Below are 11,308 nucleotides of genomic sequence, written 5' to 3'. Positions count from 1 at the left end.
AGGAAAGGTGGGGGGGGGGGAGACATCTATTGTCTGCCACATAGACTTTTAACACCTCTCTCTGGGCAGGTAATATCACCTCCTAGCTCCAATTATGCAAATGCAATCAACACCTTGTTGCGACTAACAGATTATGTGGATTGGAGCACCATATTTTTCCCCAGATAATTTTTGTTCAAGTCATTCTGAATTGAGAAAGCTGGTCGAAATGTCCAGTGAAACATCTTAAAGAAAAATACAGCAAGACCAGTTGCTTTGACTTATTTTTTACAGATAATACCAGGACCTGGATGAATGGGAACCTTCACAGACATCTAAAAGGTAAGTATTTTGTTATTATTATTTTTCCTTATGCTGCGTGAATAGGAACACATAACAAACATATACAGTATAGGGGTTTTCTCACATTTGACTGCAAAAGTGGAAATACACTTTAAGGCATTTCCAAGCTAAAATGAGTTAAAACATCAGAACAAGACTATGAAGAGGAAAAAAAAAGGCTTTGAATTTGTTTGAAAGTTTGGCAAGTGGTCCCAAGGTCCTATTGACTTGAGCATCAGTAAATTCCCCAGTCTGAATTCAGCTGTATTATTACCCAAAACTACAGCACCCGAAGGAATGAAGGAAGCGCATGTTTTTCATTACTGCAGAGCAAAATACCACAGCTGGTTACCTGAAGGAATGAGGGAGTGTGCTACAATAACTTCTATTATTAATGAAACAGCCCCATGCTGCTAACTGTGAGATCAAGAGTACCTACAGAGGTAGACCTCAAGCATATCTTCTCTTGTACTAAGGCTATTGTAGTCCCAGTTGTACTGCACATGCCCTGATTAAAATGAGGTTCTAAGAAACACGTATATTATTACAATAAAAATGAAAAAACAAGAGTTTAAGTTCAGAATGGTCAATGCAGACACTTATCTGCCAGAATTACTGAAAATATCATGATACATGGCTCGTTTCCTACTTTAACCACTTGATGATCGGGGTGTTAAACCCCCTTCCTGTACAAGCCATTTTTCAGTATTCAGCTCTGAAAAGAGGTATTTTATTGACATTTATTCAGTCATGTTCTCCCGTACTGAAATTAATTTCATATAATTTTTGGGGGACAGATAGAGCTTTCTCTTAGGGGTATTTAATCACCTCTGTGTTGTTTTATTTCTTTCTATATAAAGAAAAAGTACAGAAAATTTTGGAAAAAAAAACCCCTGTTTTTTCCTATGTTATGGCCAAAATGTATTCTGCTATAGGTCTTTGGTTCTTGTCAGGTAAATAGATTCCATGTATGTCAAGTCTTAAAATTGTGTGCCTCTCTGAAATCACAAAAACCTCCTTAGACCCAAAATTGGTGCTTTAAATGCTTTTACCACTCATCAGGTTTAGTGTTAACAGTGACTGATGGCCCTAGAATTATTGCTCCCACACTGTGATGTTTGTGGTGCAATTGTCATTTTTGCACATAAGCACACCCAACGCATGTTTGCATTTGTATATGCGTGTACATGGTGGTGTGAGACTTTCAAAAACATTTTTTTTTTACACTTAACTTTGTTGCTATCACATAAGGGGCTAACAACCCCCTATGTAATAGCATAGATACAGTGACAAGTCCTCTTTATGGAGACATCAGGGGACTATTAGACCCGTGATGTCACCTATAGACCCCAAAGAAGATGATCAAGCACAAATCGTGCTTCACCAGCTTCTTCTCTGGGCCATAGCAGCCAGAAAAATGACACACTGAAACTGGAAGTGATGTAATACACAGAGCTTCCGCTTTCAGTGATCAGAGTGGAGTCAGCCGCTGGAAGCATGCTGATTTTCCTCTGATCGATGTAAAGAGACTAGGGGGGTGATTTACTAACCCAAACACACGCACGCACCAGGTGCGTGTGATTTTCACACAGCAAAACGTATTTATCAACCAAAAAGTCTCTAAAAGCATATTTCCACTAATGCCATATATGGAAAAATCATGCACATGATGCATATATAATGCTGCTTCACAGTTTAGACAAAAATGGTTAGCTCATGCATTTACATTCCTGCATTCATCAACGCAAGCAACACAACATAGAGCTAATTTACACAACATCACCTTGCAATTCATGCAGGGCTTTGCACAACACACCTGCTGGGTGTGTACACTCTACAAAGGTGTTTAGATTCCACCCATAGATCATGCTGGGAGGGAACACATTACAGAGGTGTATACATGTTCGTGGTGTGTTTATAAGGTTAGTAAATCAACCCCCAGATGTGCTGGTCCTGGACTCACACAGGGGACAGTAGAAACAGGGATTGCCAGCACAGGAGGGGGGGTGCAAATTTCCCCAACACTGTACAATCAATCAGACTATAGAGCCTATAACACTTGTACTGTCTATGAAGGTTCTCATTCATCCAGGTCATGGTATATCTGTAAAAAATAAGTCAAGGCAACTTGACTTGCTGTATTTTTCTTGAAGACGTTTCACTGATCATCCAAACAGCTTTCTCAATTGACAATGACTTGTACAAAACATTATCTGGAATAAATAAGGTGAATGTTGCTCCAATACACATACACAAATACAGAAAATCCAGTTGCCTTGACTTATTTTTTACAGATAACGCTTGTACTGTATGTAACAGCCATCGCCGGCTGTAAAATGTTCAAAGTTTCCCGCTCCCAGATGGGGGGTGGGGAGGGGTGAGGCGCGCATGAGTGGGAACAGGAAAAGATGATAAAATACATCCACCTCTCCTCAAGTGTGAGCCGTCCGGCTATTTAATTACAAAGGCCAGACGACAAACATTTAATGTAAAGTCACATGACTATTAGAAAAAAAGTCCATGCACCTTCACTTTCTCTGCTAAAACTGAAATTCTGCGCTTTGTATTCATTACTAATACCAAGGATCAAACTAGTCTCTTAAAGTTGAACTCCAGGTACATATAAAAGACACAGATTCATGTAGCTCTGTATTCATTATCATATCCTTAAAGTGTATATCCAGCCAAAACTGTTTTTCATAGTTTTGGATAGAGTGGAGGAAAGATTGGAACCTTTTCCAGGTTTTCACTGCTTTCCGGGGTCCGGGTTTACTGCTGACCGGGGGAGATTTATTCTCAAATCCTGTCGTTCTGATAACTTTTTACCTGGCAGGAAGTGAAGGGAAGTCTCCATTAGAAACACAGACAGAAATAAATATGTTTTTCTTCAATAGAGTAGGGGAAGACTCGAGCTCCTATTAGATTTCTGGCTGTATACTTGTTGCAGATATTCCCTCACTTCCTCTCTGGTGAAACAGTTGTCAGCCGTTGGACAGGAAATTATGGTAAATCTCTCTAATAGAGCCCTGGATGGCAGTAAAAACTGGTATTCTAATACTTCTCCATTCAATCCAAACTAGGAAAAATATTTTTGGGTTGACATTTTAAATGTATTTTTCTAAATGAAAACAGTGTAAATGTCTAAATTTGACCTAGTATCTGCTTTTTGCAAACCCTGTACTGCAGAGCTTAGATTGGGGGAGGGAGAAGCAACACAAGGAGTCAATTGTTTGTACTGCAATACACAGAAATGTTGATAGTAGGAGAGAGCAGAGTGAGCTTCTCAGTCTGATGTTACTCTTTTTACTGTCCGGTCACAGGCTGGGGAGAGACTGGACCTGTAAGTGTTACTGAGCTACAACAAATTAAAATCAGGTCTCCTACCCTACCACACAGAGATGAGCTTGTCAGTTTGCTCTTACTCCTTTGACTGTCTAGTCACAAGCTGGTGGAGGGACAAGACCTGTAAGTGTTACTGAGCTACAACAGAAAAAAATCAGGTCTCCTGCCTTGCCAGACAGGTCTGTGTTGTGTGGCAGAGCTGTGTAACTCTCACAACCAGATGGACAGCAATCCTTCAGCTCCCTTATATGTATTTCATCTGTATACTGAGCAGTGTGCTTGGAATTCAGCTTTAACATGCACCGTGCACCCTGCACATGCACATGACATTCTAGCAGTGCCATTTTGCTAATTGAGCTGTGTAAATTGTGTCACATATGTAACATTGTTATGTGTTAAAGCCCAGCCCTCCCATTTATTCTGCTGATTATAGTGTGTGCTCTACTCCCTATATACTGGTCATGAGTTTTGTGATATAATCTCTTTCTCTCCACATCTGGTCTGCAGTGATAACTGGATGAATCTGAAATCTCACAGGAGTTCAGAGGGAAGGGATGGAAGTCATCACCTTCTATGCTAGGTCTGCATAATGCATCACTGCACAGGAAAAAGGAGACTCTACACCAGGAACTGTAACTAGCAGCTCTTTTATAGATTGTATTAGATTGTAATGAGATGTTATTTACTAATAGTGTTGTGTGTTGAAACTATTATGTTATTTTGCTTTAGACATGTGGTATTCGTTTCGGAAAAAAAATTGCAGCAAAGTGACATTTAAAAAAAATAAACATTTTGGGGGTGATTTACTAACCTAAACACAAGCACGCACCAGGTGCGTGTGATTTTTACACAGCAAAACGTATTTATCAACCAAAAAGTCTCTAAAAGCATATTTCCACTAATGCCATATATGGAAAAATCATGCACATGATGCATATATAATGCTGCTTCACAGTTTAGACAAAAATGGTTAGCTCATGCATATACATTCCTGCATTCATCAACGCAAGCAACACAACATAGAGCTAATTTGCACAACATCACCTTGCAATTCATGCAAGGCTTTGCACAACACACCTGCTGGGTGTGTACACACTACAAAGGTGTTTAAATTCCACCCATAGATCATGCTGGGAGGGAACACACTACAGAGGTGTATACATGTTCGTGGTGTGTTTATAAGGTTAGTAAATCAACCCCTTTATGTCACTTTGCTGAAACGAACAAACCGAAAACAGAAAGGAAACGAAAGTCCGCTCAGACTACCACTATCGAATTTAGTCCGAATCCGAATTCCGAAACAAATTGACTTTCGGACCCGAATCCCGAAAAACTAAATAACGCAAAATCTGAATCGAAACCAAACAAATTTTTTTGCCGGTGAAAATGTCTATTTTGCTTTAAAGATATTGGAATTTTACAAGAATTTGTATCATTAAAGTGACACTACCCTGAGGAGTTATAACTTCAAAATGCATTCAAGTATGTTAACAAAAATGTATCTTATTTGTGTATCACTCAGCTGTAGATCCTCAAATCATCTCTGAATTCTGACACCGCTCCAAGATTGCTCCAATGATGGACTACATTCTCACGTTTAGTTTACTAATTTGCAATTGACTACTTTACAACACGCACAGGGACCTTGAGGAACAAAAGTAGCCGCTCTCCAGAAGGAAGGACAGTGTCAGCACCAATTCAGAGATGATTTGAGGATTCACAGCCGAGCGATACACAAATAAAACACATTTTTGTTAATAGGCCCCATAGTTTACAGGGGCCCACAGCCGCTGTCCCTTTTACCCAGAGCAGCAGGCAGAAAAAGCACAGCAGCACCACCGGTGGAGAGACTGGCCACCCATTCTTCTCTAGTAGCTGTTTCCAGCCGGTGACTTCACTGTCTCTGTCTGTGCGCCTCCTACTGTGGATGTCTGATGCCTGTCGCATAGTTCTGGCAGGCGCCGAGGAAAAGGAGGTGGAGGGCACAGCCAGGCAAAGCAAAAGGACAGGTAGAATCTGACAAAATCTACCTGGGAAGCGTGGGGGCTGGTGATGGAGGCGGGAGGGTTATGGGGGCCATCAGCAGAATCTTGCTCAGGGTCCAATTCATATTAAAGATAGTCCTGTTAATAGGCAAGGCACTTGAATGCATTTTGAAGATTTAACCAATGAGTTTAGTGCCACTTTAAGGATGCACATTTCCCCCTGATTTAGGTTTACTTTGTCAAACCCCTCACACTTTCCCCGGAGTATCAGGGACAACTGCCTGAATTCACAAACTGCAAAATAAGATGTTAAGAGACATGTACTGCATAAGGCTTGCCATACATGGCTCAAATTTAGGGCAGTTCCTCCTGAATTGGTCAGCATTTGAGTTACGGATGGCCCTTTCGGCCAGTGGCTGCATCTGATTGTCTGTATTCGCTGTTTGGCTGACATTTTCCCACCCTTCACAACCTTCAACTGAAAATTCAAAGCTGCTGGGTAGAAAATTGTTGGCCGGACAGCGACTGCAGACAGTCCGATGCAGTCAATGTCGGGTATTCAGTCACAAGTGCTGCTGTAGAATACAGTACCCGGCAGAGGAGATTCCTCGATCCACAATGTTTGACATGAATGGAAAAATCTTTTAGATTTAGGGGCCAGGCAATTGAGAGGACAGCAATGTCCTTTGACCCTCGGTTTGCCTTCGTAGTTCCTATATATATGTAATAGGTTCCTTCTGAGGTCTCTGTCTCCCCAAAAGGGATATATTGACCAATGGCTTCTTCTTTCCTGACTTTCTAGGTCCTTCCTCCATGATCCAGTCATTATGGGATTTTGTACTTATTTTACATTAGTTGGAGTCGAGCAGAAGAGTGGAGATCTTTCCACTGTAATCCCTATGGCTTCATTCACACAAGCTCCAAATGTACAAATGCTGGTACTAGTTGTAAACATATGAAGCTCCTTTAAAGTGTAATAAGGTTTATTATATCTACAACTTTCTGATCATGCTAATGGACTGTAATGATAATAACTTTTGAATTCTTTTTCAAGGGTTCCTACATGGTAAAAGGTTAAAAAAGGCTGGTTCATTCTGTCCTGGTAGATGAACCATTGGGATGAATTACATTGTGTGCCCTAAACATTGAATGCAACATACAGATATTGCATTGAGCTTCACTGACCTGAATATTGCTTTCAATGTGTAGGCCATGTAATCTGATTCACTTCAATGGCTCCCCAACTAGGGCAGCATAGGCCAGCCTTTCTCAACCTTTTGCCATGAAGAAACCCTTGAAAAAAAAAATTCAGATCTCAGGGAACCCCCAAATTAAAAGTAACTATATCTACAGTTCATGGAACATTAGTGTGATCATCAAGAAGTACAGAAGATATAATAAATAAAAGGTTAAAGAATGTAGCTTAACTACAGTATTTGACAACCAAAGTGGATAATTTTCTAGCACCCTCTCACTTGATCTTTATGACAAAATTATTTTCAATAATAATAATGGCTAAAAAAGAAACACAGACAATGGAAGATGTTGCGTCCCTCCAGCGGTTTCATACATCAAAAATTAGAGGAGAGGCTCCACTGCTCCTACCTCTCTGGTTCTAATGACTGACATTGGTTCCAGAACTATGCAGACACCCTCTGGCGAAAGGAGAGGGGTGAGGTCTGCCACTGTTCAAAGAACACCTACCAACCTCTTGAGGAACACTTAAGTTTCTATGGGACCCACATGAGAAAGACTGGCCGTAACAGCATGGGTGAAAGGTAGCCTAAAACACCTATGCTGGATGCCTATCTGCATCCTGTGCCATGTAAACATAGCCTGAGGGCTTTAACAAGTCAAACATTACTGAGATATCCCTTTAGGTTGGACTTAGCCTTTCCTTTTAAACTAATACATTCATATACATTGCAGCACAGGACAATTGTTTCTCTTAAAAGCTGCTTATCATAACTATGTCTGTCATGTTTTGACAGCTATGCATCGTGTGTCTGGTGTAAGGTAGATGAGAAATCAGCAAGAGAAATGTACATTGCAAATTAACTTCAGAATAACGGTCTCAACTGTTCTTATTAACTGCACATTAACAACTGAGGCTTGCTGCTGTATATAACATTGATGGAGCTATTCTCTAGAGAGTTGTATTAATACAACTACTGATTTCAGAGACTGATTGACTGTCGAAAACGACCTGCTTTACACATCACCAGTCATTTCACATCCTGCTATGAACTAATGAACTAAGCCAGTGTGGATTTGGGGACAATACACATGCGGACATATGAGCTCTTATTAACTTCCATTGCCATCTAGATAGACTTGCAGCATTTGATAATTTATAGCCCTGCTGCTTCTGTCTAATTGCTGCAGAATGGCAGAATGGTAATGGTGCATGTGATTAGGTGAGATTGATGGTTTGCTGCCTTTCTATTTTATCACATTATTGGTTTAATTTTTATATATTAATGTATACATATTCATTTCGCTTGCCCGGGAAGGTAGACTTTAGGTTCAAAAAGGGTCCACAAATAATTTGGCATTTTATAATTTCTGCCCTTGCTACACAGGGTTTCAAGTTGCAGCACAGAAATTAAAATTTCAAGTAAACACATAAAAAAAAGAAAATGTGGTATAATAAATGTGATCACAGACACAAAGTACTCATAAAAGTTGTTTTAATGTTTCAATGTGTCATTTGAAAAAAATAAAATTTCCTGATGGTGAGAAATGACTGATATCTGACAAAGATCATTTGGCGGAATTAGATTCTCCCAGCCAATCACTATTTTTTGTGGGCAATGGAATATTTCGGTAAAAATAAGTAAATTACTAGGAATCACTAAACCCAGTTCCTTCAAAGAAAGGTTCCATTGGTCCACTTCAGTTCTGGAAGTGGTGGATCCCCCAATAGATACAGTTGCTCTCCACCTCCTGGGTAATCTCCAGTTACCCGTCAGGCTCTAAAAGCATGTACCCTGCGAACCATTACTTACCTGTTAACGAAATACTAGTTTTCTAGCACAGGGAGTGTACTACCCCTTAACAGGCTACTCATATCAAAGAGGAATGGATTCTCACCAAGTAGTAAACTGTGGCCTCAAAAGCAACATATTGGTAAGGGATTCTCCTTGAATACCTTAGCATTTGCAAGGGAAAATAAAAAACCAAACTGGATTTTTTTTCCTACATATGCTAATGATGATTAAAGTGAACTTCATAATCACACCTATTAGCTCAGAAAACATTCAGAACAATAAAAACATTATTGGAGACTGTGCCGTTTCTCTGCTTTGCATGAAGCCTGACTGTTGGCCATTAAGGGTTAGAGATACCATCTTCTCCATTTGGCAGTTACATGCACTACACCTTTGGGCCCTGGTAAGTGCAATCATATTTTGTTCGTATTATACATTTAGTTGTGGACCTTCCCTGTCCATTTTATACGGTGCTACATGACCTACATGAAAGTGACACTAAACCCAGGAGTTAAATATTAAAAATGCATTGAAGTACCTTAATTATTACCAAAAATGTATCTTATTTGGGTATCACTCAGCTGTAGATCCTCAAATCATCTCTGAATTGGTGCTGACATTGTCCTTCCTTCTGAGGGGTGGCTACTTTTGTTCCCCATGCATCCTGTGTGTGTTGTAAAGTAACCACAGCTCCAAGCTCACCCCTGTGATGGACTACACTCTCACATTTAGTTTACTAATGTGTATTAACCACTTGCTGACCGGTTAATAAACCTCCTTCCTGACCAGGCCATTTTTCAGTATTCAGCGCTGCGGTACTTTGACTGACATTTATTCCGTCATGCAACAATGTACTGAAATTACTTTTATACCATTTTTTAGGGACAGATAGAGCTTTCTTTATTTAATCACCACTGGGGTTTTTATTTTGTACTATATAATGAAAAAAGTACCAAACATTTTCCTACTTTATTTTATAAAACATTTATCTGCACCCACATTTTTGGTTAAATATAAAATACGGGGTCATGTTGGGTAAATAGACACCAAACATGTCAAGTTTTAAAATTGCGTGCGCCCACGAAATCGCAAAAAAAACTACCATACCTAAAATTGTCCATAGGCGACGCTTTAAAAGCTTTTACCGCTTATCAATTTAGTGTTATCAGTGATTGATGGGCCAGTACAGTAATACAAGCGATCGGCCGGCGGTAGACCCTGTTGAACGCTTGTATATAACAGCCGGTAATGGCTGTTTAGATTCTCGATGGGGTCCTCTTTGCGCGCGCCTGCTAGGGGGCGCGCGCAACCAGGAAGTAAATCACGTAAACGTACGTCCACCCGCCGGGAAGCATCAGCCGCCCGCCCGTAATTTTACAACGGGCGGACGGCAAGGGGTTGAGGTTATAGTCCATCACAGGAGATAGCTTGGAGTGGTGGCTACTTTACAACACACACAGGGACCATGGGGAACAAAAGTAGCCACCCTCCAGAAGAAGGACAATGTCAGCACAGATTCAGAAATGATTTGATGGTCTACAGCTGAGTGATACACTAATAAGATACATTTTTGCTAATAGTTGAGATACTTGAATGCCTTTTTTAGGTTTATTTCTTGAGTTTGGTGTCACTTTAAGTGAAGCTTGGCTCTACATACAACTGAAATTGCTGAGCCCATTTTGCCTTAAGTGACCCCCTCTGCCTGGGAACCTAAGTAGAAATGATCCTCCCTGCTACTTTATATCTTCAGGTAACATTTACTTTGCTATATAAACAGTCTCTGCTCCTTTTTTAAACAGCCCCAAAGACTTGCCAAGAAGAAAGAACAAGACATGGAAAACAGCTCTGAAGCTTAATCCATCAAGAAAAAAATGGAAGTTCCCATAATTCTCTCTGTTTTCTCTCATATTGCAGAACAGATTTTTGATTGTTGTGTTGTTCTCTGGTAATTTTTGGTGTGAAAGTCTGAAACTGCCTGCTTCAGCGCTCGTTCTCGCAGCACGCAGAATTATAGGGAAGGATACTTGCATTGTCATTCATAATTAGGGCCCCAAACCAACTGAAATAATTGTAAATGTAATAATTCTTGTTTATTTAATCAATGAACTCATGAATCCAGGCACTGTCTCTCACGCCATACTTCCCTTCCCCCACTCCAAAAAGACTAATTCACTTCTATGGGAAAGAGGAGAATTTCTTTTTCACCAACAAAAAATTGAAGACTTGGACCTCCTGAAACATATTACACTGGAGTGGATGCCATGAGAACTAATTTTGTAAAATTGCAATCTCGAGGAGTATGTATAAGTGTGACAAGTCAAGCCTCTTTCTTTTCAGATAAGTAACTTTTGTAAAAATACATTTTTCTTACTGCCCACCAGTGTCTTAGAGCATTCTTTTTACTACTTTCCCTTAAGGTAATGGGCACTTTACCCACTGACCCCCAATACAACAGGATAATCTTCCCACTGACAACCCAATGTAGGAAGGTATTACACTAACAACTAATGGGAAGCAGCAGTAAACTGAGCACTAATGTAAGGGAACATACTTCCCACTAACCCCAAAGTAAAGGGGCTCTATGCTGACCACTAATGGAATGTGACACACTTTGCACTGACCCTAATGTAAGGGGGCTGTACACTAGCCACTAATGTAAAGGAACACACT

Source organism: Nanorana parkeri, unplaced genomic scaffold (assembly GCF_000935625.1).
Source record: "Nanorana parkeri isolate BGI_ZX_2015 unplaced genomic scaffold, ASM93562v1 scaffold298, whole genome shotgun sequence".
In the NCBI taxonomy this organism is placed as follows: Eukaryota; Metazoa; Chordata; class Amphibia; order Anura; family Dicroglossidae; genus Nanorana; species Nanorana parkeri.
The sequence above is the reverse complement of the archived record's forward strand: the minus strand, read 5'-3'. Positions refer to the sequence as shown.